The 27,461-nt window shown below is 47.2% G+C and overlaps 2 long non-coding RNA genes across 2 annotated transcripts; both read right to left on the bottom strand.

Moving 5' to 3' along the window:
- Window positions 1-97: 97 nt before the first annotated feature.
- On the bottom strand, window positions 98-6,471 carry LOC148123100 (uncharacterized). Its single transcript, XR_015735300.1, has 3 exons — window positions 6,372-6,471; window positions 1,300-1,460; window positions 98-846 (listed from the first exon to the last, which is right to left on the bottom strand). It is a non-coding gene; the product is annotated as an uncharacterized LOC148123100 (long non-coding RNA).
- A 4,472-nt stretch (window positions 6,472-10,943) lies between these two features.
- LOC125402159 (uncharacterized) lies at window positions 10,944-22,672 on the bottom strand. The gene is made up of 4 exons (XR_007232554.3): window positions 20,981-22,672; window positions 17,371-17,444; window positions 16,675-16,818; window positions 10,944-11,492 (listed from the first exon to the last, which is right to left on the bottom strand). It is a non-coding gene; the product is annotated as an uncharacterized LOC125402159 (long non-coding RNA).
- Between the last annotated feature and the right edge of the window lie 4,789 nt (window positions 22,673-27,461).

Below are 27,461 nucleotides of genomic sequence, written 5' to 3'. Positions count from 1 at the left end.
GTGTCCACCTCCTCAGCACTGGAATTATAGGTACATGTGACTCTGGCAGCATTTTTTAATTCCAGATGTTCTGCTGATCAACTCAGCACTTGGGCAGAACCATCTCCCCAATGCCCATGTCTTTTCTCGGCTCAGAACTGTTTTCCTTCCCTTACACTTCGCACAGCGGGAGCTCAATAAATACATATGGAACGAACAGACGACCGAGTAACTGGATGGAGAGGCGCCAGGAGGGGCAAGTCGTGGGTGTGCAGCAGCCCCTCTTCCTCCCCGTCTCAAGCACAGAAAGAATATCAGCATTGCTTTTAGTTCTATATGGAGGTGTTGGTACAATCTTTCATTTTGAATTCTAAAAGCGCAAACAAAGTGGCAAATAAATAAATAGAAAGACAAGCCGGCCTTGCTGGGGGGGGGGGGGACTTTGCTGCGGTGGTGAAGGACAAGGTTGAAAGGATGAAATAGAGTCTAGATATGGGCTCTCATAAAAGCCGTAGTCATGAAATCTGTGCTATAGGCACCCAGAGGGACTGGGGGCCATTCAGGGCAGAATGGAGGCCAGATCTGTACACGGATGGCCATTTGATTGACAACATTACTCTTCAATAAACGTCCCAGCAGCCACTGGATATCCACAGGGGCATATTCATCCTGACACCTGTCTCACATATAAAAATTTTATCTGGAGGAGCTGGGGAGATGGCTTGGTTGATAAAGTGCTTGCCACATCGACAGGAGGACCGGAGTTTGATCCCCCGGAACCCATGCAAAGTGCCGGATGTTGTAGTAGCCGCTTCTTATCCCAGCATGGCCCAACTGGTGATCTCCAGGGTCAGCGAGAGGCATCGTCTCAAAAAATAAAGTGAGAAGCAATATAGGACAATATATCAGCTACTAGCCCCCACATGCATCCCCCTACATACACAACACACACACTACACACATACCTGCATGCGCACACACAACACACATGCAACATACACAACACACATGCAACATACACACACGTGCCACCATGGAGGCAACATACATGCAAACACACAACATATAAAACACACACAACATAATGCATCACATGACACTTGTACCCGCCCGTGTGCGTGCACACATAAATGTGCATGCATAACACACAACACACATACAATGCACTCACGAATATCAAGCATATTTTATATGAGGCAGGTTATGGATCTGAAGGTTAAGAGGTCAAACCGAAGCCCGTTTCCAGAAGGAAAAGGGGCAAGCTGCTTTCTGAACACCGGGGTGCACGGGAAAGTGTGTAACGAGACAGAGAACACTTACTTTAAAGAAAAGCGCTAGCTTGACTTTGAGGCCTATCTGAGCTCACAGTGAGACCTCGTCTCGAAAATCCTTAAAAGTACAGAAGCTCTGGTCGTCACATGATGTCATGGAAGGTGAGTGAAGGCAGCTCCAGATGTGGGTGAGGTATTTGTAGCACAGATCTGATGAAGAAGAAAAAGGGAACTGAGCATGGTGGCGCACACCTTTAATCCCAGCATTCAGGAGGCAGAGGCAGGTGGATCTCTGTGAGTTCGAGGCCAGCCTCAACTACACTATGAGTTCCGGGCCAAACCAGGGATACATAGGAGACCCTGTCTCAAAAGGTATGCACACATACCCACCCCCCACCACACACACACACACACACACACACACACACACGGGGGGGGGTGATTAAATAAACCACACATTGTTTTAAAAGTGAGGTATGGTGGCACATGTCTAGAATCCCAGCATGGGGAGGTAGAGACAGGTACATCCTTGGTGCTGCCAGTCACTCTAGCCTAATCAACAAATTGAGACCAGTGGAAGACCGTGTCACAAGAAACACAATGGCCCCTGAAGAATGGCATCCAAGTTAACCTCTTGACTTCACACACACATACGTCCCACATACACATACATGAAAACAATTGGCAGTTCCTGAGGAATGACACCCAAGGTTGCCCTCTAACCTCAGTATGTACACATACATGCACATACATGTGCACACACATACGCACTCACGAATTAACTGACGAACTAAGTTTTAAGTTGGAATAGACTGCTGCAAGGTTCTAGACCTGTGGGAAGCAGGAACTAGCTGGGTCCTTGAAGGAACTACCCTCCCCCATCTAGTTGCAGGTCTTGACTTCCTGGCCACCATACAGCAAGCTGCTTGTCTCCTCCATCACACCCTTCCCATGATGCTCTACCTCATCCAGAGGTTGGATCACACCACCCTGAGATGAAAACCTCTGAGCAGACTTTTCCCACATTAGCCTGTTATCCTCAAGTCAAAAAAAAGAGTCACACAGTTAATCGCCCGGTTGTCCCTGCCGCTTCCCTGTTGATTTGTTCTGCGCTCACTTGGTTCAAAATGAATTAAGACACCAAAGTTCACACACAAGCACACACACACACAAAAAAAAATGGGCTGGGGAATATTTTATCTGTTCTTTTCTAGAGATGAGCTGAAAGGTCGTTTCAAGTAATTATCGCCCTGATAATTGAGCAGATGGCAAACACCGAATCCCTCATCCCCACCTGTCAGCTTCTCTGTGGCTAATTCGCTTTCAAGCACGGGCAATTTATTCTGACTAGATTTTATTTCATGATAGCCACTTATACTCTCTGCTTTTCCAGGTGCTCGAGGAACTGAATTCTGAACCATTTTTATCCCACACTTTTCTTCCTGTAGGAGCTGGGGAAATGGACATAGCTGCGAACCTTCCGCAGACCGCCCGTGACGTCATCACTGGGCGCGGCTGGCGTGGGCTGGCAGCCTTGCTCCTCAGGAGTTGCCCACCTTGTATCCTGAAGCAGCGTCTCTTTCTGGCCTAGAGACCCCCAGTCAGGCTCGGCTAGCTGGCTAGCGTGCCGCCGGATTCCTCCTGTCTCCATCACCCCGTACTGGGATTACGAGCCTGTGTCAGGATGATACCTCTCCACTGTATGTCTGGGAATCGAACTCAGCTCCTCCTGCTTGTACGATGTTCTAGATTCCGCTTTGCTGCTGTGATAAAACTTACCAAAAGTAACTTAGGTGGTGAAAGGGTTTATTCTACATTACACTTCCTGGTCACCGTCTATCACTAAGGGAAGGCAGGGCAGAACTCCAGCAGGAACTTAAAATGGAAACCAGGGAGCAATGCTGCTTAGTGGCTGGCTCATTCTTAGCTAGCTTTCTAGGCGGGACCACCTCTGCCCTAAGGGATGGTGTTGTCACAGTGGGCTTGGCCCTCCTTTATTAAGGACCAATCCTATCTATGCAATTCCTCATTCAAGGCTTTCTATTCAGGCGGCTCTTGGCTGTGTCATGGTAACGGTTAGGACGTTAGGACATTAGGACGTACAGCAAGTATTTTTACCAATGGAGCTATCTCCTCAAACACAATCACATCATTGTCATTAAGCTGACTCCTCAGACACAATCGCATCATTTTCATTTCTGACCCTCACCTGCAGCTGCCTCTCTCGCTGCGCCCCATCGGTCTTTTCCCTGGCAGTACCATACACATAGCTATAACTAGCTTTAGCAGCAAACACATGATAGTCCTTCAATCCATCTCCCTCCGTTCTCTGATGAACTAACTCAAATAAAGACCAAACTCAGTAGAAGTAACCATTCTTCATTTTTCATCCTGACTGCCATTTTCCTTATCTTTTGTGTCTCTGGGTGTGCATGTGGTACGTGTGCACATCTGTATGCTCATGTGCGTACACACACACACACACACACACACACACAAACACACGCCATGCACACCCAGAGACCTGTATGCATGTGGGCATACAGATGTGCACTCACACACATGCACATGTGGAAGTCAGAGGGAGACGCTGAATATCTCCCTCTATCTGAATCCTTCTTATTCCTTTGGGGAAAAGGGATCTCACTGAACTGTTTCAGCGAGGCTGGCTAGCCAGGAAGCTCTAGGGATCCAACAGTGTACACCCTCCTTCTCCCCTCCCACCCAGGGCTGGGGTTACAGGAGCGGGCTGCCATGCTCACTTTTACAGAGGCTGGGGATCAAACTCAGGTCCTCGTGTTTGTACTTGCTGTAGCTCCTTCCCGGTCCATTTTTTTTTTTTATATCTTCTCTTACCCTTTTGCTCTACCCTCCTTTTCAAAAATTAAAGATTTGATTATTTTATGGTGTGTGTGCATGCGCAAGTCAATTGGAAGGAGACATTAAATTCCCTTGAGTTGCAATTACACCTATTTGTGAGCTGCCCAGTGTGGGTGCTGGGATCCGAACTCTGGTCCTCTGGCAGAGGAGTAAGTGCTCCTAACTACTGTGCCAACTCTTCAGCCACTGACTGAGTCCTTTTCATTAGAATTCTAAGAGTCGGCCATGCTATGCCAATCCACCTCTCCCAGGAGGCCCGTCACCCAGCACGCCAGGTGTTGCTCTGTGCACAGGTCATTACATCCAGGGAAGGAGTGAGTAGCCCATTCACTCTGAAGGAATGAGGGCAGAAACTGTCACGACAACAACATATAATCACTTAATTTGATGCAGAGCCAGGCCTGAATATAAGCACCTCTGATTTAAAGGAGAAAGGCAATTAAAAGCAGTTGCTGGAATGTTCTTTCAAGTCAATGAAGTCATTCAGTCAGTCCATAAAAATGACTTGCTTTTGAAAGCATAATTTAGTTCCTAAGTAAGAAGGGGGGGATCAGAGATTGGCATCCATGGGGGGGAAAAAAGCAAAACAAAGTAATCAGAACTACTGGGAAATCTCCATGACCCCATTGACTTTGTAGTTTCATTTTGTCTTCTAATCTACTTTTTGGCACATTGGTACATTTGTTATTCATCTTGCAAACCCAGAATTTTAACCATTTTTGGACTACTCCTCGTCTCTTTGCGAAGAGGAGAGACGGAGAAATAAGATTGCTCCTAGGACCGGAGCAGAGATGCTGGGTCTCGCTTGCCCAGCCTCCCTTGCAGCTAGAGTTCACACAGGTACCCAACCCTTTCACATATGCCTGCTGCTCCATGAACCTTTTCCTGGAAAGACATAAACAAATATCCACCCTCTGCATATAGGACACCAGCAGAGCAATCAATGATGTCCATCTTGGGGAATCAATATGTTTCTTGGGCTTCCCCACAGAATATGGGTGAGGGGTGACTGAAAACAATATAGGTGAGCCAGCTGCTTCAAGGCAAAGTCTCACCCTAGAGTGACTGACAAGCAGAAGCATGAGTCTCCCTTTCAGTCAGTATCCCGTGTCCTGGGTACACTGGCATCTCTCAAGATCACTTGCAGCTCGGAGAGGGCAGGAGGAAGCAATGGCTGGACTCCCTGGTGAAGCTCCTCTGACCCTCCCCTTCCTTTATCAACCAGAGAGCGTCAATTTTGCTATCATTACCATAGACCTGGCTACCTTGAATCTTTCTGTTTATTTTGTTGCCATGCCTACTGGGCCAAGGTAATCTCTATCTCAAGATGGCAAGGGTTAGTTATGTTATGCCATATGACCACATTGGAGACAGCCATATTGCTAATTGCCATGCTAGGCTGTCCTCTCAGCCGGTGTGGCTTAAAGCTCTCAGGGTTGGAGGGCAACACTACAAAGCAGGTGAACAAAAGAGGAGGTTTGGCTGGGAAATGTCTCACCATGACCCCTTTTGACAATAACCCCAGAGATTGATTGAGAATGATGTATCTCAGCCCCACAGTTTGGATGCGATGACAGCATTTATCAAACACAGTTTGAGAGTCCTGGGTTTCTCCCCATAGGCACTGTGGACTTCCTCAGCCAGGTGCACTATGGGATGCAGGGCTGCGTCTGTGGTCTCTAACCAACCAATACCACGTGACAACCCAAGTGTCTGGAAATGGTGCCAAATCATCCCTCAAGTGGGAAAAAATTGTCCCTCATTGAGGACCACTCGCTGCTTTAGTTCAATCTGAAAACGATTGCGTGGTCGGTAATCAGGGAGCTGCAAATTAGAATAGAATTAAGTACTGTTTTCCCATTGGATTTGCAGAAACATAAAGCAAGATCACGCTGGATCCTGGCAGCCCTGCGGGAGGGCGGCAGCTTGTTCCTGCAGGTGAAGAGCGCTTAGGACCAGGGATTTGGGGGAAAGGCTGGAGCACTCCATTCAAAGTAACAAGGCTCACATCCGCTGAGCAAGAATGAGGACCCAAGCTCAGCCCCCAGAACCCATGTAAAAAGCTGCACACGGTGGTGTGGGCTTGTAACCCAGGTTCTGAAGAGGTGAAAGCAGTAGGGTATCTTGAGGCTTAATGGTCAGCCAGCCTATCTGGTGAGTTCCAGGCTGCATGTTAGACCTCCAGAATGGATTAACCCTTCTTGGCTCTAACCTCGTCTACTTCAGCCCATGCCACTCTACCTTAGCCACAGTTCCACTTCTGTGAGTACAGTGTTTTGAGATTTCCCGAACAGGTGGGGTCATGCGGTATTGGCTGACTTAATTTAGAGCGTTGTCCTCTGAGTCCATCCGGGTTCTCTGTCTCGGAGTCTTCTGTGACAAATCAACTTACGGGAGAGAGGGCATGCTCGAGGGCACAATTTAAGGGTACAGTCGGTCGTGTGGAGCGGGCACACTGGCGGGAGCTTGAGGTGGATGCCCACATGGCATCCACAGTCAGGAAGCAGAGAGAGGTGGATGCTGGTGCTCAGAGTGATTTCTCCCTAGACCAGAATTACAGCCTAAGAGATGATGCCGCCCACAGTGGGTGTGGCCTTTTCCGTTAAGCCAATCATGGTGCTCTCCCGTGGACACGCCCACAGGCCCATCTCCCAGGAGACTGATTCTACATCTCATCAAGTCGACAACTGAGGTTAGGCATCACGGTCTCCCAGATGACAGCATTTCTTTCTGATTTCTTTTGGTGTGCCCGGGCTTGGGGAGGGTTGTGTGAATGTGCACGTGTGCATGCGGGTGTGTGCACCCACGGTGGGCAGAGGAGGACAGCATCAGATGTCCTGTGCTGTCTCTCTCCACCTTACCCCTTGAGATTGGGTCTCTCACTGCACCTGGAACTAGGCTGGCGGCCAACAAGCCGCGACCATCCTCCTGTTTCTACATCTCCTTACAAGCAGGGGCAAACATGCCTGATTTTCACCTGGGTTCTAGGGATTTGAACTCTGGTCCTCGCGTTTGCACAACAAATGTTCTTGCCCACGGAGCCATACAAAGGACTTGTTGGGTTTTGTTGGATTTAATATTACCTTAAAATTCACTTCAGTGAATTACAAGATTCTAAGATCAAAGCCATAACATAATAGACACTGGAATTCCATTGTTATTCCCTTCACACACTTCTTCCTGACTCCATTAATAATCATCTGTAAGCAATTTCTGGTTTATAATACTGAAGGATGTGTCTGTGTGTGTGTGTGTGTGTGTGTGTGTGTGTGTGTGTGTGTGCACCTGTGTGGGTGTGTGTGCTAGGAGGAAAAGAGAGAGAAAGTAAGGGAGAAAAGAGGAGAGAGAGGGCCTGTGAAATCATTACACTGTGTTAGTCAGGACAGGTTACTGTTGAGGTTGGTTTGTTGCTATAATAGAACACCCCAGACTGAACAATTTTTAAATAAAAAATCTTATAGTTCTGGCACTCGTTGGGCATCCAGTGAGGACTTCGTGCCGGTGAAGAGACTCTGCAGAGCCCTGAAGCATGGCCAGTTAGATATCTCAGATTCTTCGTCTTGGATGGGTGCGCATGGGTGTCCAGGAGCCCACAAGAACTCAGGGTCGTGTAACACTAGCTTTCCACTCAGGGGCGAGCAAGTGGATGGCTTGGCACATATCACGTCAGGCAAACTGACAAGCTCTTATTTTAAATGATGGGATTCAACTGGACTTAACCACATCTCTTTTTTTAAAATAAATCCCAAGGTGTCTCTACCCTCATCTGTCGCATCTTTGGAGTCCACTCATCTGCCAGGGGATATTCATGCTGTGACAAATGACATCATGGTGTGTGTGGAAAGACAAATGGTGCGTGTGGAAAGACACACCTCTGCCGTACTGTGTGTCCTTTGGATATGAAGAATACTATTCAGCCTTTAAAAAGGAAAGGTCTGGGCACCCCTGCCTGAGCATGTGGAGGCCCAAGTAAGCCATGGCTCTATTTGTTTGAGGTGAGATCTCTCAGTTTTTTCAGGAAAAAAACTGAGTCCTGAAAATAGTTGGAAACCAGCTTCAGAGGCCCTCATGTCTCCACCTCCCCACAACCCGGAAGCCCAGCTTCTCCCCTGGGCACTGGGATCCCGACCCTGCTTCTCAGAACTGTACACCAAGCACTGCCCAACCTCCTCTCCATCCCCCTTAAAAGCAGTCAACAAACTGAAATCAGCGGATAGAACTACACATAAGATTGGTAGAATTCACGTATAATGGAAAGAATGACAGCACACATTTTGGAGTTTGGTACTTCCACCCTGCTTTCTGAGCATTCTGGACCCAAAGACAAAGTAATATAAAATTGCAACTAAATCTTCAACCATGTTTAGTTTTCCTATTGGCAACTAATGGCATTGATATTATTATCATAAAACAAGCCCATGACTATTCTAAGATTTTCACCATAAAGGAAATATAAATACAACAGGGTTGAAGAGATGGTCAGCATCTAAATGCACTTGTTGCTTCTGCAGGGAAACTGACTTCAGTTCCCAGCACCCACACCCATCAGGCAGCTCACAAATGCCTATCGCTCCAGTTCCAAAGGACCCAACACCCTCTTTTGTCCCCTGTGGGCACCTGTAACCACAGGCACACACCTACAGACTCACACAAAATTTTGCACATAATTTTAAAATTAAAATCAATCTTTAAAAAAAAACTTAAAATTTAGAACAGTGTACAAACTGTCAGGATTTGACCCTAAATATTTAAACTAATTTGGAATGATTTAAGGTTAAATAATTTGTATTTAAAAACCTACTCAGGAAACTGGTGCAGGAGGATTGCCATGAGTTTAAGGCCAGCCTAGGCCGAAGAGAATTTCCAGGTCAGATTTGAGCTACAGAGCAAGGCCCTGTCTTGAAGAAAGCCCCTCCTTCCTTCCAAAGCCCTCATCCAGGCCCTAAGTTATCGAGCAGCGCCGTGTGTCTTAAACGCCCGTCCAGAAAGCATTTTTCAACTTGTCCTTTCGTATTAACTTCTAACTTAATAGCAATGTGATCAGAGCTCAAGGGCCGTGGGAAACCTATTCTGTGAGATTTATCGAGGCCACCGTGTGGCCCAGCGGCTATATGATTAATGTCTGTGGGTCCCCGTGTATTTTCCATGTCTCCAGCACCGAATGCTGCATTCTGTGTGGTCCTGGGGTCACAGTGCAATGCTTGCCAGCCTCCTGTATTCCTCCCCACTTAATGTCGGAGGGGCTTATCAATAATCGAAGGAATTGTAAGGGTGTGTTTCTTGATTTCCTCGGGCAATTCTTGATGGTTTGCACTTCATCAATTTAGGGCCATTTTCCCAGGGTATCTGTGTTTGCAACATTGCACCTCCTTAGTGAAGGGAACCTGTTATTGTTGTATAGGAACCAGATCCACACCATATGCATTCTCTCTCCCTCTCTCTTTCTCTCTCACTCCCTCTCTCTCCCTCTCCCCGCTTCTTTCTCCCTCTCTCTCCCTCTCTCACCTTCTCTTTCCCTCTCTCCCCTTCTGTCTCTCTCTCTCCCTCATTCTCTCCCTCCCTCTCTCTCCCTCCTCCTGCCTCTCCCCCCTTGTCTTTCTCAGTGTCTGTGTGTGTGCAGATGAACAAGTATGTGCATGTGGATGCCACGGAACCACATCCTCTGTGGTTCTCCAGGTGCTGTCTGCCTTGGTTTGGGTTTTGTGTTTCATAACCCACCGAGTCCAAGTCCAGTGTTTCCTGTATAGGTCCTGGTGTGAGATATTCACTGTTGTGTAGCGAATGAGGGGGTGTCCTAAGGTGGTGCAGGAGAAGTATCTGTATTCTGTCAATCATATTTTAATAAAACGCTGATTGGCCAGGCAGGCAGTATAGGCGGGAAAGCCAGACAGGAAGTAGAGGTGGAGCAAAGAGACTGGGAACATTCTGGGAAGCAGGAAGCTCCCTAAGCAGTTCTGCCCAGATCACCGGAGAGGAAAGATGTAAGCTGCCCCGCTGGAAAAGGTACTGAGCCATGTGCTAATGTAGATAAGGATAATGGGGTAACATAAGTTATAAGAACTAATAAGTAGCCTGACCTAATGGGCCAATCAGCTTTATAACTTATAGAGATCTCTGTGTGATTGATTTTCCTTGAGAGTTGACGGTTGTGGGGTACCGGGCGGGACAGAAACCCCAACAAGCCAGCCCTCATGCTACACTAAGGAAAGCTGACTCTTTCTCCCCCGGATGCCCTCGGTTGTCAATAGCCCCTCAGCTAGGGATAGGACTCATCATGTCCCCACTCCTTGCTGGAACTTTGACTGGCCAGTTCTTGTGTAGGTCTCAGGCACTGAACCACGGCTGCTGCAACATCATGCATGCAGCCATCCGTGTCACCCTGCTTCTTCCTGGACACAGGCCCTTGCGTTCTCTATGCCTCCTCTTCTGCCATGGCCCCTGAGCCCTGCAGGACACCTTGGGTTTTAGAGACAGCATCTCTCACTGGCCTGGCTCTCTCCCAGTCAGCCAAGCTGGCTGGCCATCGAGTCCCAAACATCCACCTGTCTCCCCCTCCCCGACAGTGTTTTCCCTCATAGTCTCTTCCACCCATCCCATCCTACAAAACTCCGTATTTTCATTTTCAAACCCTATGTGTTCTGCTTCATAAACAACGCACGAGAACAGAAAACAGAGAAACGACCTCCCCTGACCCCAGGAGCAAACTATGAAAGTCACTGTCTTCTATAGACAAGTCTTGGATTTAAGGTTTATTTCTGTCCCTGCCCACATCATGTTTCCCCAGCTAGGACCAGGGACACTAGATGGGGAAAAGCAGGTTTGGTTTGGAAGAACCTAAGGAATCCATTTGTCAAATAAAATGTAGGAACTGCTGCCACCCTCCCTCCCTCTGCCACCTTCCCTTTTTACTCTTTCACTTCCCGGAAAGACAGACTTAGGACTGAAATTAAGGGAGAAGGTAGAGCCAAGAGACCCAGGGGAAAGCTACGCCTCAGATCGAACAGATACCCACAACTGGCTAACATTGGGGGGCTGGGGAGGGGGAGTAGGCAGTCTTATCCTCAGGGAACTACACCTTGGAACTAACACAGAGACCCACAACTGGTTAACATTTGGAACGGGGGGGGGGGTATGCGGTCTTAATCCTCAGGGAGCTATGATGCCCGTGTCAGTTCGTCAGAATCTGCAATCAGCTGGGAGACAGGCTTCTGGGCACGGCCGGGGGGGATTGTCGTGATTTCATTGCTTGACGTGAGATCCTCCTTAACCAGAGTTGGAACCGTGGCTTAGGCAGGGGGTCCTGGGCTGTGCCCATGAGGACGGTGAGCTGGACACGAGACTGCATCCCTCCATCTCTGCTTCCTGTGTGTAGATGAGACACACATCCCAGTCATTTTAAGCTCCAGCTGCCTCAACTTCCCCACCGTGTTGTCCTCTTGAACTGGGAGCTGAAATAAACCCTTTCTCCCTTGAGTTGCTTTGGCCAGAGGATTTTATCACAGCACCAAGGAAGAAAACTAAGACAGAAGCCACGGGGGAGTTGGAGCCCACAGAACTCTGGTCTCAGCCACAGTGGCCAGGCTGCAATCCCAAGGATTTCCACAGTAGGCTGAGGTGTGCAATCACGGACAGCAACCGTCTTGTGGGTACAGTGAGTGGGTGTGGCAGAACCTAAGAGACCGAGAGTTCCTATCATCAGGAAGGGGAGACACAACCTCTGACCCATCTTTCTTCTCCCACACAGGCCTCCCATAGCCATTCCTCTGTGGGCTCCAGATGAGCTCGGGGAGCCAGGATTGGAGCGCTCTGTGCTGAAAGGGCTACATTTGTAGCCATTGTTGAATTGTAACAACATAAGGCTTTGGAAACAAACATAAATACTTGGAAAGGATAACATGAATGTGTCTAGGATAGAACCCAGAATGTTGCTGCACATACTAGGCCAGCACTTTACCATGAGCCACACCCCAGTCCCTCACTGGGGGATTCTAAGCAGGTGAGCAGGTGCTCTACCACTGAGCCACACCCCAGCCCCTCACTGGGGGATTCTAGGCAGGGGCTCTACCACTGAGCCACACCCCAGCCCCTCACTGGGGGATTCTAGGCAGGGGCTCTACCACTGAGCCACACCCCAGCCCCTCACTGGGGGATTCTAGGCAGGTGCTCTACCACTGGGCCACACCCCAGCCCCTCACTGGAGGATTCTAGGCAGGTGCTCTACCACTGGGCCACACCCCAGCCCCTCACTGGGGGATTCTAGGCAGGGGCTCTACCACTGCGCCACACCCTCCAGCCTCCTTATGGTTTTCAATTGTGAGATGGCAATCTGTATCAGATACTTTTCTTGTTGCTATGACAAAATGCCTGGCATGGGAGGCTTGAAGAAAGGGGTCTATTTTGTTCACAGTTTGAAGGAAGAGTCCATCATCAACAGGAAGGCATGGCAGCAAGGGTTTGAGGTGGCGGGTCACATTGCATCACAGTCAGGAAGGAGAGAGTAATGGACGACCGTGCTCAGCTCGCTTCCGCCTTTTATTCAGCCCAGGACCCCAGGCTAGGGGATGCTGTCGCCCATGCCCAGGGTGGAGTTCCCACGTCAGCTGTACCCCTTTGGAACTGTGCTCACTGACACTCCCAGGAAGTGTCTCATAGCCCATTCTCTATCCAGTTGAGTTGAAATGAAGATTAACTATCGTACCATCTAATGAAGAAAATTTTCTATGTAAATCCTCTGTGGTCACTTTACCTCATGTGGCAACACTGTATGCAGGAGTCAGGGCTCCAGCCTAGGGCAGTGGGTCTCAGCCTCACTAACACTGAGACTCTTCAAGAGTCTCGTGCTGCGGTGACCCCCAACAACAAATGATTTTCACTGCCACTTCATCACTGCAACTTTGCCACTGGTGTGAATTATAATGTAAATATCTGATCTGCAACCTCTGTGAAAGGGTCCGTCAGCCTCAAAAATGTCTGAGCCTCCAGGTTGAAAACCGCTGGCTGAGCCCTTCTTACCCTACAGACCTGTCCCAAGGCTGTAAGGGTACAATTACCCACGCAAGAAAATGCAGGGATTTTCCAGCATTGCTCTTCACGATAGAGCAAATTTTAAATAGTGGAAACGTCTATCAATAGAAGATTCCCTTCATGTCACAGCATGCTTCATAGCCATTAAATTTCGGCACGTCGATAATGACATAGAAAGATGGGGGGGGCAGTACGATTCTGATTTTCTTTTTAAATAAAAGACAAAAACAGTTTTATTTTAGCTGTATAGGTGTTTGCTTCTGTGTTGTATATCTGTGAATAGCACCTAGGTCCTCTGGAAGAAGAGTCAATGGCTCTTCCCTGCTGATTTTTCTCTCTAGGTCCTTTTTAAAATTCTTATTTTTAGGCAGTGTTTCATGTGTTCTGAGATCACCTAGAGCTTGCTATACTATATAACTAAGGATGGTATTGAAGTGCACGCATGCACATGTGTGTGTGCGTGTGTGTGCATATGTGTGCATGTGTGTGTGTGATACATGTTGGCATGTATGTACCTGTGTGTGCAAATATGGTAGAGGCCAGATGCCAATGTCCAGTGTTGTCCTCTGTCACCAGACGCCAATGTCCGGTGTTGTCCTCCGTCACCAGACGCCAATGTCCGGTGTTGTCCTCCGTCACCAGACGCCAATGTCCGGTGTTGCCCTTCGTCACCAGACATCGATGTCCAGTGTTGTCCTCAATCACCTTCCACTGTTTTCTTGAAATAAAGTCTCTCACTGAATGTAGAACCCACCTTTTCAGTTAAATTGGCAAGCCCAACAAGCCTCCTGCTTCCACCTCCCTAACACTGACGTTATAAATGCTTGCTGCCACACTTGAGCATTTACTAATAAAGGTTCTGGGGATCCAAACTTGGTCCCTAGTACTTTGCCAACTGGGTTAACTCCACACACTTCATTTCCTTTTATTAAGAAATAACGTATAGAGTTAGAAAGGCAACTCAACAGTTAAGAGCACTGACTGTTCTTCCAAAGGACCCAAGTTCAAATTCCCAGCACCTCCATGGCAACTCACAACCATCTGTGACTCAGTTTCCAGGGGAATATAATACCCTCTTCTGGCCTCCATGAGTATCAAGCGTATGTGTGATACACAGACATACATCCAGACAGAACATCCATACACATAAAATAAAATAAAAATCTTTAAATGAGTTCAAGTGGGACCTGGTGGTTCATATATACACTCTCAACACTGAGGAGGCTGAAGCAAGAGTTCCAGGTCAGCTCCCATGCATTCGAGGCTCATCAATGCTACACGCAACTGACTCCACCAATTACGTACATAACAACATACATACCTTGAAAATCCCCAGAAAAGGTATTCATCAAAATGCCAACACCAATCGATGATTAGAGTTATTGGAAATCTATCTTTCTTTACACTTCTCTGCATTTTGAGAGTTACTTTTGAAATTAGCACAAAGTACTATAAAAACGTTTCCCAAATAAAAGTTCTAAGGAACTCGATGATTAAAAAAAAAAAATTCTATCAGCATTTTGAGGAATAATTGATCTGTTTAGTGGCCTGTATTTTCTCAAAATTAGATGTCCCCGGGGAGCAGGGACTAGCTTTCACTTCCTATATTCTTCCCACAGCCCCACGGGTCACACTGCATGGAGTAAGAATTGCATAATAGATGTTGATTGACAGGAGTATTTAGATGTCGGACTCTGAGGCGATATTATCGAACATCACTAAGAACTAAATTGCATGGCTGAGCTTTGGCCCTCCAACCTTAATAACTGAAAACTAAAGCTGTCAAGTCACTGTGTTTTATTATAAATGATTCTGCCTCCCAAGACTCCTTCAGCTTTGAAATCTTGCTAAGGGTTATTTCTCGCCCCGCTGTTTGCTTATGGGCAAGTCTTCAAATGACGTCACTATCCCACAAGTCATAATGAGAAAGACCAAATTGGACCATGTTTTTGGAAAAGCTCTGCCAGGACACGTGGTCTCCGATCCGGGAGCTGAGTCTGTCTAGGGAAATGGCAGAAGGTGATAAAAACCTCATTTGACATTTTGAGTATCGGCGCTCATTTGTATCTGATGTCTGTTGCTGCATAACAAACTGCAAATCTTCGTAGCAAAGAAAAATAGCACGCAGGGCTGAGGAGGTGGCTCAGCCAATAAAGGGCTTGCCATGCAGGATGGTTAACTTTGTCGGCTTGACCCAACCGAGAATAAGCTAGGAAGAAAGCCTCAATCAAGGAGTATCTACATTGGGTTGGCCTGTGTTGATGTCTATGGGGGATTCTCTTAATTAAATATGGGAAGACTCAACCCACCGTGGGTGACACCATTCCCTAGGCAGAGGATCCTAAACTGTGTAAGTGAGGAGGAACTGAGCCGAGCACAAGCAAGCCAGCAAGGAGTCATTTGCTGCTCTTGACCGTGGCTGTGCTATGATCGTCTGTCTTAGGCTCCTGGCACTGTGACCTTCCCTCACTGATAGACTGAGAAACCTTTCTTCACTAAGTTTCTTTTCATCCGTGTATTTTATTACAACCAGAATCAAAACTGGGACACCTGGCAAGCATGAGGACCTGAGCTGGACCCTCAGAACCCATGTAGAAAAGCCAGGCATTACAGTATACAGTTGTAATCCCAGTGCTGGCCGCTAATCTAGCTGAATCAGTGAGCTCCAGGTTCAGTAAGAAATCCTGTATCGAGAAATAAGGTGAAGAGCGATTGAGGAACCCAACTTGACAATGACCACTGGCCTTCACATGCACACATACATACATGCACTTGCACATACATGTGTGTACACATGAACCCATACATACCTATACCAAACACAAGGAAAGGAAAGAAGAATATCATATGCTTGCTAGGTTCATCTGGGAGTCACTGCTGCTTCAAACTATGTGATGTCACCAGCCTCACCCACCACCATCTCCACTTCCAGGATATGAGCTATGAACTTCATCTAAACACATGTGTTCTCTATGGTGGTCCAGGTTTCAGGATCAGAACTATTTTTGAGGAAGCCATTATTAGAAAGAAAGAAAGAAAGAAAGAAAGAAAGAAAGAAAGAAAGAAAGAAAGAAAGAAAGAAAGAAAGAGAGAGAGAAGAAAGGGGGAAGGAGGGAGGAAGGGAGGGAGGGAGGGAGGGAGGAAGGAAGGAAGGAAGGAAGGAAGGAAGGAAGGAAGGAAGGAAGGAAGGAAGGAAAAGAAAAGAAAAGAAATTTCAAATGTCTCCCCCATGCCATGTGTACTAACTTCCTTTCTTATATCTTTGGGACTTTGGGGTGTGTGTGTGTGTGTGTGTGTGTGTGTGTGTGTGTGTGTGTCCATGTGTACGTGGAGGCCAGAGGACAACCTAGGTGCGATTTCTCAGGAGCCATCCACCTTGTTCTTTGAGGCAATGTCTCTCACTGGGTCCTGAGTATCATTAATCAGGCTAGACTGTCCGGCTAGCAAAGCCAGGGATTAGCCTGACCCCACCTCCCAACGCTGGGATGAGAAGCATGTGCCACCACGCCCAGCTTCCTACCTGGGTTCTGAGAGCCGATCAGACCCTCCTGCGTGCACAGCAGGCATTTCACCACTGAGCCATCTCTTCCGCCTTCAAGGATGCCTCTTTTTCCTCCTTCCAAGGTCCTGTAGTTTTAGTCATGGCAGATGCTATGTTTTTTGCCTTGAAGAGGGAAAGAGAGAGTAGGGAAGTCTAGATCAGGTTCATCCTGTACTCAAGTTCTGAGCAAATGTTTCCTGAATGTTCAGCTTGTCCACATGCAGAGACAGAGACAGGTAGAGTCTGGTGCATAGGCTCAAGCAGCAGAGGAGGTGGTCACACTGTTAAGACAGAGATGCCCGGCCTTTCCATCCAGTTCCCGTCACTCACAGGACTTCTGCAGACCCAAGTGAAAAGCCAGTGTTGTCAATAAAAGAAGCCCTTAATTTCTTGATGTGTAACCTAGGCGATTGTTACCATAACCCACACAGTAGAGACAATGCCTCTACCAAAACAGGTGGGAAACCAGTCACATGGGCCCCAACTGTGTGAACCTCCAAAGTTAGAGATCTCCCCTGCTACTGAGAGCTAGTGAGCTAGGCTTCTTTGGTTGTTTTCAAGGTGACAACCAAGCATTTGACCCACCCTAGCTACTGCACATGAAGGCATTGTGAAAGAAACCAAGTTTCCCTGTGCAGTCACAAAGACCAGCACACGGGGATACTTGCGCTTTACCCTGAGAGCTGCAGGATTTCGGATGAGACATCTTTCCAAGAACTTCTTAGAGACATGTCTCCACCTTCCTCTCCCTAAAGGAAAAAAAATCAGTGTATCTGCAACTGTATCCAAAGTTCCTAAGGGAACAACACAAAATTATTCATTTTGGCTCACGTTTTCTCAGGGCTTGGTGCATGGTCACTGTAAGACCGTAATGTCAGAATCTAGCTATGGCAGCCTTCCTCTCTCACCGATACCACAGGCACACTGTCTGACCACCCATGGGGTTAATAGCTCTTCTAATGAACTCTACCCCCAACAGTTCACCTCAGTGACCCTGTGAACCTACATCCGAGACCTTCTGATTACATGGCTCCATGTACCTGACAGAAAGACATAGTGGCCAGATCATGTGGTGGGCATGGTTCTTAACATTATGGAAGATAGCTGTGCAGTGGTGGCGAGGCTGGCAATGGCGGTGCACGTCTTTAATCCCAGCAGTTGGGAGGTAGAGGCAGGAGGACCTCTGTGAGTTTGAGGCCAGCCTGGTCTACAAGAACTAGCTCTAGGACAGGCTCCATCTCAAAAGAATAAAAAAAAATTATGGAAGACAAGAAATAGGCAAAAAGGAAGTGGCCAGGAATAAGATACCTACCTCCAAGGACCCAACTCAAGCCCACTCCCCATAATAAACTACTACTTTCAGCTAGACCCAACTTCCAAAAGTTTCTGGAAACTCCCAAAATGATGTCATCAGGAAGTCAGTCACCATGTCAGCCTAGGGGTGGGGTGTTTCATATTCAAAGCACAACAGCAGTATGGGGTGCAAACTGCCTGTTTTGAGAAAACGAACATCAGTAGACATCTGTTAGCTTAGCTCTCCTCTTGAAGGCTCTTTGGAGAAGAGGTGCTGTCTTCCGGCTTGTGTGAGCAGAGCTTGCCACATCTCAGTCATGACACAGCCAGGACAGGGAAACAGAATCCAGATGGTGCGGCAGTTTGAACATAACTGACTCCCATAAACTCATAAACAGTGGCGCTCTTAGGAGGTGTGGCTTTGCTGGAGGAAGTGTGTCACTGTGGGGGCTTTGAGATCCCTTTTGCTTCAGTTTCCCTCGGTGTGACAGTCCCTTGACTTCCTGCTTCCTGCGAGATGCAGGGCTCTCAGCTACTCCCCTGGCACCACGCCCTCCTGCATGCCGCCATGCTCTCACCATGATGATAATGGACTGAACCTCGGTAAGTGTGAGCCAGCCCTCTCCACCAAATGTCTTCCTTATGAGTTGCCATGGCCATAATGTCTCTTCCCAGCAATAGAAACCCTCAGCAAGACAGATGACTCAGTGGACAAAGCACTCACTGCAGGAGAACCTAAGATCAAGCCCTCAGCATCCACGTAGAAAGCCAGGCATGAGAGCACACGCCTTGAACCCCAACACAGGGTGGGAAAGATGGGGAGATCCCAGTGATCCAGCCAGCCAGGCTAGTCAAATCATTCAACTCCAGGTTCAGTGAGGAACCCCACCTCAAAGAAGGAGAACGTGATTGAGGAAGACACCTAATATGGACCTCTGGCCGCCACACGTGCATACGTGGTCAAATACACACACACACACACACACACACACACACACACACACACACACACAGAAAGAGAGAGAGAGAAATATACACATAACTAAAAATGAAATAAGCCTTAAGTAAGGATGGGTGTCTATACATAAGCAACCTTTCTTGTTGCCATGGCAAAAGTAACTTAAGGGTTTATCTTAGCCATGGTTTGATAAGCTAGTCTATCGTGGTGGGCAAAGCATGGTGACAGGAGCCTGAGACAGCTGGTCACACGGTGCCCACAGTCAGGGAAGCAGGGTCACGTGGCGTCCACAGTCAGGAAAATAGGGTGGGAGGGTCTTGCTTTTTTTTTTTCTCCTTTTCAGTTTTTTCATTTTTATTCAACCTGGGAAGCCATGAGATCATGCAGCCCACATTCATGGCGAGTGGTCCTCTGCAGTTAACTCTTCCTAGAAAGGCCCTCGCAGACACTCCCAGAAGTGTATGCCTCTTGGGTGATTCTAAAGGACATGAAAAGCAGTCGCCACACCACCTCCCAGACACGGGCCAACGGCTGAGGACCAAGTGTTCAAACACAGGAGCGTGTGGGAGGCGCTCAACCCCAAATATAAAGACTAAAGGCCTGAGCGCCTCCAGCACGGTCAACCACAGCTGCTGGGGGTGACTCAGCCCTCTGGAGCTGGCGTAAGTTCCGAATAGCTGAGTGGACGCTCCGCCAGAACCAAAATAGAATTCTTCAGCGAGAAGACAGCTGAAGGGGCCTCAGAAATCTCTGGCAACCCATATGCTGCAAAAAGTGCACTCTTGCCTTGCTTCCTGAATTTCAGAGCGATCTTCCCCCGGCCTCCCTCCGTGAGCGTTTTGTGAGCCAGCTTCACTGGATAGCACTGGTGATGGGGGGAGGGGGTAGCTTCAGGGTAACAGGTGTGAGGGCACAGGGGGCACCACATTTGTGCGAGACCAACTGCAGGAAGGCCAGGTGTTTAGAAACAACAAATGAGCAATTGATCCAAACTAAACTTATCTCGACCCAGGCAAGGCCCTGCAAACTGCAAGCATGATTTGTAGACTCTACATCTTTGATGCTTCATGTCTGTCTGTCTGTCTGTCTGTCTGTCTGTCGACAGAGTCTTGCTTTATAGCCCACGCCAGTCTCAAATTCATAAACCCCCTGCCTCTGCTTTCTGAATGCTGGGATTACAGGTGTATGCATCACCATACCCAGTAATCTCTCTCTCTTTCTCTCTCTGTGTGTATGTGCGTATGTGTGTGTGTTATGCATGTGAGTGTGTAAGTATGTACATCCATGCACATATAGGGAGAGAGATCAGAGCAGAATGCTGGTTTGTTTCTTCAGTTACATAGTAAGTTCAAGGCTAGTCTAGGCTACATGAGATTCTGTCCCAACACAATATCAAGAACAACAAAAATACACTGGATTTGTCTAAACGCCACAGCCTAGTTAGTCACCTTCTTTTGCTGCTGTTATTGTTGTTGTTTGCGTGTTTGTTTTGAGACAGGGTTTCTCTGTGTGGCCCTGGCTGTCTTGAAACTTGATTTGTAGATCAGGCTGACCTCAAACTCAGAGATCCACCTGTCTCTACCTCCAGAGTGCTGGGATTAAAGGCATGGGCCACTATGCCTAGCAACCTTATTTAAAAAAAAAAAAAACAGGTTTTGATACAACACTTAGGCTAGCCTTGGACTCACTATACAGCTCAGGCTGACTTCGAGCTCATGACCTTCCTCCCTCAGCATCCTGAATGCCAGGGCTGCAGACGTAAACCCACCAGCTCTCCAGCACTCTGATTTTTCTAATCAGTTGCAATGTTACCTCTCTCTCTCTCTCTCTCTCTCTCTCTCGCTTGCTCGCTCATCTGCTGCCACATGAGCTAACTATCTCCTTTTTGCTGCATTTATTTATTACTTACTTACGTTGTGATGAGTGTGCCGGTTCTTCTACCATGTGGGTTCCAAGGATCAAACCCTTGTCCTCAAGCTTGGCAACAAACACCTTTACCCATGGGGCCATCCCACAGACCTGAGACCACCTCACCTGATGGAAGCTCTGCAAATGTGGCCAAAATAGTGGAGGCTGACGCAGGAAGCTGGGAGAGGGTTTGGAACTTGAAGGTCAACTTGATTGGATCTGGCATGACCTAAAAGACATATCCCTGGGTGAGTCTGTGAGGGTGTATTAACTGAGATGAGCCCAGAGTCAGTGGCACCGCCCAGGGTCTGAAGGGGAGGCTGCTTGCTTCCCCGCCTTGCCTTCTAGCTGTGAGCGTATTTAGCCTCTATTGCTGCTGTACCACCGTTCTTCACCCAACATCAGAACCCAGCCCCTTCCGCCTTCCAGTACGGTCTGAAGATCAGCAGCTCTCCAAGAACCATCCAGGCCTGTGCCACCAGGTTGGAACTGCTGAGGCATCCAGCCTCACAGAGTGAGAGCTTCCGTCGGGGCTTCTTCGGTGTGCACATAGCCAGTGACGGACTGCCCAGCCTCTGTTGTGACAGCCATCTAGAGAAACCACCTTCTGATAAGGAGTCGCTCTATCTACCAGGCCTGTTCCTCTAGCAAACCCTGACTAACACTTCTTCGACTCAGGGTTCCCATACCCACAAAGACCTTCCCGGCATCTAAAGAGGCCAGGCTCCAGCCATTTTTCTTTACAAACAAAAGCAATGCGGACTTCAGCCTTCATCACCAACGAAACGATGCAATCCTGAAAGTTGCCGAGTCAAGACACTGCATCATGAAGGATAAGCAAAACCTGAAGGAGGTGTGTCTGAGGCCACAAGAGAAACATGCTCCCGTTCTGGCTTCACAGCAGCCAACTGAACAATCTCTGGTAGGTAGCAGCCCACCGAGTGCCCTCCACCAGGGCCAGGATTTTGTCCTTTGACCTGAGGGAGAGTGAGAGCTCCACTTGTCACCTGGGGCTTCTAGTTTCCCTTCTCCCGCTGCCTCCCCAGAGTCCCTCCTAGCAGCAACATGAGGTCTTCACTGGCTGGTTGACACAACGGTGTGGTCAGCATGACAAGAGCTAACTTCTGGCTCTGAAGAGATGGCCATTTGGTAAAGTTTTGGCTGCACAGGCATGAGGATCTGAGTTCAGTCCCCAGAATCCACGTAAAGTCCAGGACATGGCGGCACACACTGGAGCTCGCTGATGTAGCTAAACTACCAAGGCCAGCAAGTACAGGTATCCTTCTGCCCTGCCTCTCCATTACCAGGACTACAAGTGCATACCACCATGCCCGAGTTCCCTATGTTCTGGACATCAAACTCAGGTCCTTACGTTTGTACGGTAAGCACGTTAGTGACTGAAATCTCTCCCAGCCTAGATTTTCTTAGTGTGTTTTGTTCTGAAACAAAACATTGTTCTGTAGCACAGGCTGGTCTTGAACTTGTGATTCTCCTGCCTCAGCCTCTTGAATTCCGGGACTGAATACACACACCACCATGCCTGAGTGGATCATCTACTGTGTGTGTAAAAGTTGAAGTGGTTTGGAGGTGCTGCAAGCCCAGAGCTGCTGCTGGGTCCTGAAGTCCAGCGCTGTCCAATGATGTCTTCATCCCTGCTAAATGATTTTCAGGTGATCTCATACTACAAAACCTTGCCCCTGGAAAGACAGAACAAATTTCCTCCATGACCAGGCAGTGATGGCACACACCTTTAATCCCAGCACTCTGGAGCCAGAGTAAGGCAGATCTCTGTGAGCTTGAAGCCAGCCTGGTCTACAAAATGAGTTTCAGGACAGCTAGAGCTGTTACACAGAGAAACCCTCTAAAAAAAAAAAAAAAAAAAAAAAAAAAAAAAAAAAAAAGATTCTTCCATTAAAAAATACTGAAAATCGGGGTCAGTGAGATGGCTCAGTGAGCAAGAAGGTTCTTTGCTGTCAAGTCTGATGACTCTAGTTCAACAGCTGGAACGTACACAATAGAAGAAGAGAATCAGTTCCCTTAAGTTGTCCTCTGACCTCCACATGCGACCGTGATGCATGTACACACATGCACTCACATGACTAAATAAACTAACATTTTAAAAAGCATTCCAGTTCATTGAGACAGATAACATTTTCCTGTTTTCAAATGTATTTTACACACATACAGTTGTTACAGGATTCATACAGCTTTATACTTCCTGTGTTACATTCGACCTCATTTGTTTCTTACCTTCCCACTGAGTCTTCATGACCACTCTTGGAAGGTTTTTGTTGTTTGCTGTTTGCTTGTTCGACTGGTTGGTTGGTTCGGTAGTTGATTGGTAGGTACATTGGTTGAATGATTGATTGATTAGTTGATTGTTTGGTCGATTTATTAATGTTGGTTGGTTGGTTGATTGGTTTGCTAATTTGTTGGTGGGTGGGTGGGTGGGTGGTTGGTTGGCTTATTGGTTGGTACCTATCTAGGCTTGTTGGCGGACTTATTTGTTGGTTGGTTGATAGGCTGGTTGAATGCTTAATTGCTTAATCTACTGGTTAGATTTTGATTGATTAGTTGCTTGGTTTGTTGGTTAGTTGATTGATTGGTTAGAGAGCTGGTTGGTTAGTTGGTTAATTGATTGATAGTTTGGCAGGTTGGTTAAATTTTTAATTGTTTCTTTTCCCCCTTATTTTTAGAGCAAAGTTTTTCACCAGGACCTGGGGTGACTGTTTATAGGCTAGGCTGGCTGGTCAGCAAGTCAATGAGATCCCCTGTCACTGCGTCCCCGCCTTTGGGTTTACAAGAGTGCACCAGAAGTCCTCTCTGTAGGTTCTAGAACTGACCGCAGGTCTTCATGCTTCCACAGCAAGTACTTCACTGGCTAGGCTCTCCCCCAGCCCCTATGGCTATCCTTCTTAATGTCCACATAATATTCCTTGATTCACTATACTGTGGCTTCTTTTCTTTCCTCCTTCTTTTTAACATTTAAATTTTTTTCTAATTTATGCTACTATAAATAACAATGCAATTAACATCTCTATTTCTTCAGCTGGATTCAAGCATTTTGCGAATTAACAGCAAGTGAATAGGCCTTCTGTGTCATTGCTTTTTTGGACAAAAATGGAATGTCCTGGTTTCTGAACAAGGAACAATCTAAATTTAGGTTTCTTGACAGAGCTGTGTGACAAGTCGAATAGCAATGACAGAGGCCCAGCCGTGCTTCAGAGAAAAGTCTATTTAGCTTGTTTGCCCTCGTTGTGGGACAGACTAAGTCTCACGTTGCTTCATTTTAAAGTGACTCTCAAGACTGGAAAATTTACCCTTGAAGGGATTTTTTTTTTTAGTAATGTATTGTATTTTTACTTTTTGTCTGTGTGTGTGCACGCACATACATGCACATGTGCATGCGTGCATGCATGTATGTGTGCATGTTCACGGGAGTAGGGATGCATGCATGCCATGACACATGAGTAGAGGTCAGAGGGAGTTCTCAAGGGTCAATCCTGGCCTTCTGCCTTGTTTGAGACCAGGTGTCTCGTTTGCCACTGTGCACACCACGCTACCTGGCCCACACGTTTTTCAGGAATCCTCTTGTCTTCCCCTTCCTCGTGCCTCAGAAGCACTGAGATTACTGGTCTGCACTACCATGTCAGACCTTACATGAGTTCTGAGGAGTCGAACTCAGGTCCTCGAGCCTGTTTGGCAAGTGCTTTACCCACCGAGCCACCTTCCTAGTCTCAGAACTTTTTTTTTAAATAACATCGTTTTGGGGGTTGTTCCCTTATGCAGATTTCATTGCGCACAGCCAAGTCCAGGATAACTCACAAATGCATCCTTTCCATGTTACTTGAATCCTGGTAATGCAGTCGACAACCTCCGGGTCCCTGAGGCTTCGGTTCTGGGACCCTCCATAAACACCGGACTCCACGGACATGCAGGTCCTTGCACGAATGACTTGACGCATGCACGCAACGCATGCACGTCTTCCTGCACACTCTCAGTCAGCTTTGCACTACTTAGAACAACGAGCACAAGTTTAGAACGACGAGCACAAGTCAAGTCTGTGTAAACAGCTGCTAAATGGCATTGTTGAGGGAAGAACAGGAACGACAATTTAAAAAAAAAAAAAAGATGGTCAGTTCTTTGTGTGTGAGCATGCGTGCAGGAGATATGGAGGCCAGAGGACAGCTGTGCTGTCCCTTGGGAGCCATTCAGTCCTCCCCTTCCTCCCTTCCTCCTTCTCTTCTTCATCTTCCTGCCTCCCAAGTGCTGGGATTAAAGACATGCCCCCCACACACACTAGTCTTAACTTATTTTTAAAAGTATGTTATTTTAAAAACTTACAAAATACATGCACACACACACACTCACACACACACACACACACGCACACTCACTCACACACTGCACATACTTGTGGTAAAACTAGGCACTAAGAGGAGACCAAGCTACACCATAAGCAAGAGGCCCTCGAGGCTGCTGGGTGACCGACCAGTGGGTGCTCCAGCGGCCTCTCTGACCTGGCTCCTGCTAGTGTCCCAGCCCTCTGGGTCTTCTGAGCGACAGTCCCACACCCTAGCCCTGGAAAGTCCCCCACAGGCAACGCTAAGTGTCAATTGACTAAAACTCGGGCTTCTACTGCCACCTTGTGGTCCCTTGTTGCTTGCTCACCCTCACTTCTTGTCCCATGCTCGCAACAACAAAAATAATGACCTCACAAGCTTGACATGAAACTAGCCAGCATACATGTCATGTGCGTAGTACGTCAGTCCCTTTTTAGCATGACGCTAGGTCATCCACGTGACTGCCCGCTGACTCCAGAGCTCTTCTCATCTAGCAAAAACTGAAACTTGACCCTCTTGAGCTAACTACCCTCACCCCAGCCCCTGGCACCCACCATTCTACTTTCTATCTTGAGGAACTTGACAACTCAAGGGATTTCATTAAAGTGAACTAACACAAGACTTGCCTTCTGGTGATTGGTTTATTTCATTCAGAATATCCACAATGCTCATCCATGTAACAGCGTGTCACAGAGTGTGTCTTTCTTACAGACAGAATGATAGGGAGATGGAAACAGATCACTGACAGACTGGTGATAGATACATAGATGAATTATAGATAGATGATAGATGGATAAATCGATTATAGATGCACAGATACATAGATATAGGTAGATAAAGTATACATAGATATAGGTAGATAGACTATAAATTATACGTAGATTATAGATAAATAGATGATGAATGGGTAAATAGATAATAGAATGACAAATGATAGCGCTATAGATAAATGGATAGAAAATAGATAGGTAGGTGACAAATAAATACATGGATAGGTGATAGATTATAGATGAAGGGAGAGAGAGATACATATATACATACATAAATGGATAGAGCCCATATTAGTTTATCCATTCATCTAGAAGTGGCCTCTGGGTTGCTTTCACCTTTGAGCTCCTGCCTCCTGCATCCACAATGCAGGAAATCAGAGAGAGGAAGAGAGCAACCAGAGAGAGCTGCAAGATCTGAGCTTATTCCTCCCTTTCTAAAGGACACGTGAACCCTGCCACTTCCTTTCCCCTCTCGGCTTTCTTCCAATAAATGAAATTGTCTGAGTCCTTCTCTATCTCTAATCTGGTTAGGACATGTCCAGTGCTCTTGATGAGCTCCGGGGCCGTTCTGAGGATCAAACAAGATTACAGGCCAGCAAGCACTCGAGTCTGAAGAGTTGCATCCACGACCAAGATTATCAGTAATCTCCCATTGATCTCTTAATACAGAAAAAAAAATACATTCACCTCCTCCCGAGGGGTTTTCTTCATGGAGAATGCTGGGTCTAGCCTGTCCCTCTGCCAACTCCTTAGCTGTCAAATTTGAACCTCTAACCCAGGATTCTCCTGGCCCTCAGAACTGACTGACAATTAGACCTCAGTGTAAACCAGAACTCACAGGTCAGTTCTAGATCAAGTGTAGATTTTGCTTGACTTGGCTCAAACAATTTCGAAATTCTTTTTATCTCGCTGATGATGTACAGAAATAGGGACAGTTACTTATTTGTATGTGTTTATACATGAGTGCACATGTATGTGTGCATGTGGAGCTCAGAGGACAAGCTCAGGTGTTTGGCCTCAGGCACCTTCCACCAAGCAGGTCAGCAAACTCCCAGAAACCCTACTGTCTCTGCCCCCCACCTCTCCATCTTAGAATTACAAGCACACATTAGCATACCCAATTGTTTGCTTGGTAGATTTGTTGGTTTGGGCTTTGTTTTTGCTTTTTTCTTTTTTTCTCAATTTTGGGTCTGGAGAGATGACTTATGGGTTAATAACACTGGGAACTGAATCCAGGGTCCCACATAGACTTGTACTTTACCAGGCCTTGAAGAAGCTTATTTGTTCCATTGGCACATTTTTCTTCTCCAGTATCCGTATTGAATGAGACTTTTCTTCTGAGTGGTCCAAGATCTCTTTGGGAGTCACCAAGCCTGGCCCAGGATGAACTTCAAGGCCACTTTTGGAGCTAGATAATACAATTACAACTCAAAAAGGAAAAAGCTGCCCATGGTAGCTCACACCTGGAATCCCAGCACCCAGGAGGCTGAGGCA

This window comes from Myodes glareolus, chromosome 2 (genome assembly GCF_982192425.1).
Source record: "Myodes glareolus chromosome 2, mMyoGla1.1, whole genome shotgun sequence".
Classification (NCBI taxonomy): Eukaryota; Metazoa; Chordata; class Mammalia; order Rodentia; family Cricetidae; genus Myodes; species Myodes glareolus.
The sequence above is the reverse complement of the archived record's forward strand: the minus strand, read 5'-3'. Positions and strand labels throughout refer to the sequence as shown.